The following is a 2,623-nucleotide window of genomic DNA, read 5'->3' as shown; positions in this document are numbered from 1 at the left end:
CCCCCATGGACAGGGTTACAGGTCAGTGCTTTTCTACCATGCTCCAGCCAACAAACATACTCCAAATGAACTGAATCATCCACCCAAGGCATGTAGGAGGGAAATGAGCTAGTGAGGAGTGGCTAAAGATAAGTTACACCATGATGGGCCCCCAGAGTTGCCCTAGGTGGCTGTGATCCAGAAAGATCCAGGGAGTCTCAACACATGAAAAATAAGTTCCGGGCCAATCGCTTCCTTCCTGGCTCCTGGAATCATTTTTCCAGCCCTGCTGTCTGCATACCCCATGGGAGCTATTCATTAACGAGGGTGAGAAATGCCTAAATTACACCTCTGGTTCATGTCCAACTCATTCAGATGGTAAGAAAGTGAGATAACTCACTCCCGCATCATTTCGATTATTATCATCGAGTCATTTCCCCTTCAGCACAGAGAAGCCATTGACTGAAGGACCCAAACTGTACCCCTCCCCCCTCATTTCTGCATCCCACACCTGACCTCTGGGTCCCTCCTTTTCATTCCTTCATTTTTTTTTTTTTAAATGAACAGATCCTGTGTTTCTCCTTCCTACCTGGACACCTGATCTTATCTGTCTCTGCCTTGTTACAAGATCAACAATATTAAGCGCCTTCCTTTCCATGATCTTTTCCCAGAGGAGGGCTCCCACTCACTGGGGAGATTGACAGTAAAATTGGCACCCGCCTCTTTGCCCCCCACAACCCCCACCACCACTCCAACTTCAGATGGACTCTGAAAACATCATTTAGGGGAAAGGAGAAGGGGGGAGAGAGGAAGGGGTGCTGAACAAAGGTTTTATTCAAACTCTTGCATGCTAACATCTCCAAAAAGCTTTTAACAGAGACCATCATTTCCCTCCAAGAATCAATGCATTTTAATTCATACGAAGATATTTGTCTGCTGTTCCCTTCCTTCGAGGCGCAGAAGCGCGTTTAACAAAACAAGTCAGCCTCGCGTAGAGACAAACGCGCTGCCTTCTCCCTGAAATTACTGGAAGTTCATTTTCAAAAGCCGTCCTGTTTTCTGGGAATCAATGCATATCAACTAAAATCAATAGCTTCTCCGTGCGGATGGGCTGAGACACCAAACTGATCTAGCGTTCCAGTGCATTTGTATCCAAATCTAGACATTCTCAACAAGTCAATGAATTTAAACGTCTGCCAGTGTCTTTTCACTTAAAACTAATCTGTTTGCTGATCGGACTGTACATTTCCAGGGTGCGTAGTAATATACTCTGTGTGTTTACCAGATCCAATGTACATTAACTCAAATCAAAATATTTCCACTTAAATCGAGTTTGTCCCAACTTCAGCAAGGCTCCTGGGAATTAACTCTAGGCCTGATCTCTAAGAGGACAAGGCTCCATTCCCTTCCTCTGGCTCCAGGGGGTGGTCTTACTGGTGTAACTAATAGGTTCTAGAACAAAGTGCTTCCTGCTTCTCTACACCATAAAACTCTAGGATTACAACGAACACTGAGGCATTCATTGGGTCTCCCCCTCTGCCTTCCAAACTCCCCTCTTCTGCTTCTAGAAATCACCTAGGAGTGTCTCTGGGTGGTCATTCCTATATGACATGATGTCCAAGCAAGGACTGTCCCAACCTGCCACTTGTTGATCACCTGCTAGGTTTAAGGCTCCTGGAGATCAAGGGAGTGAAAAGCTGTCCTGATGTCCTGATGTTCTGGTGTATTTTCTCTGTGGTGGAGTGCCCCGTCCATGTTTGCATGGTTAGCCAACAGATGTTTCTGGAGCACCTACTTGTCCAGATTCTATGCCAAGCATAGGGAGCCCATGATGACAAAGTCCAGACAAAGCCCATTCCTTGCCATCCCCTCCAAGAGAAGGGGTCAAGAGAATCAGCACACACACATACACACACACACAAAAAAACAATTATTAACTACATGTGTGTACTAAAGACCATGGGGCTGAGACGGGGATAAGGTGCTGGAGGAGCAAATAATAGCATCTAAACAAGAAATTGGCAGGTGACAGGGCAGGGGCCATACTTAGAACACACCAGAGCTGAGCCAATACTGCCACCTTCGCTTACAATAGTTTATTCACCTTCACAAGTCAGAAGGAGTTTAGTAATTCCTTATACCCCATTTTGCAGGTGAAGAAACTGAAACTCACAGATTGTTTGACAGCTCTGTAAGATAACTGGCAAGTGACATTCATCCTATGGGGACACATTAGCAAGTGGAAGATCCCAGGACTCTCAGACCCAAGGACCCACACTGTCTCCACTATGCCACCCACCTCTAGCAAGTGAAGTGAGTTAACCCAAGTTTTCATGGGTCCCCACCAGCAAGCCAGACCACAGAGGCAGTGGGTGTGTCTGGATTTAGAAGAGGAAGGGAGCTGAGGGTCCAGCCGGGTATCAGCCAAGACTTCCTGGGAAACGCAACTCAGGGACCAAGTCAGAGAAGTACTAAGGAAGGGAACGGTCCCAGGGAAGAGGCACATATGGAGCAAATCCACAAAGATAAGAATAAATACTGACCTAGAGGGGAGGAGTGAGGAGACCAGCTGAGGCTCCGCAAGTGGCTTCGGGTAGGGGAGTCACAGGAGATGAACCTGGAGAGGGAATGTGACCCAGGTTCT

Source organism: Callospermophilus lateralis, chromosome 2 (genome assembly GCF_048772815.1).
Source record: "Callospermophilus lateralis isolate mCalLat2 chromosome 2, mCalLat2.hap1, whole genome shotgun sequence".
Lineage (NCBI taxonomy): Eukaryota > Metazoa > Chordata > Mammalia > Rodentia > Sciuridae > Callospermophilus > Callospermophilus lateralis.
The sequence above is the reverse complement of the archived record's forward strand: the minus strand, read 5'-3'. Positions refer to the sequence as shown.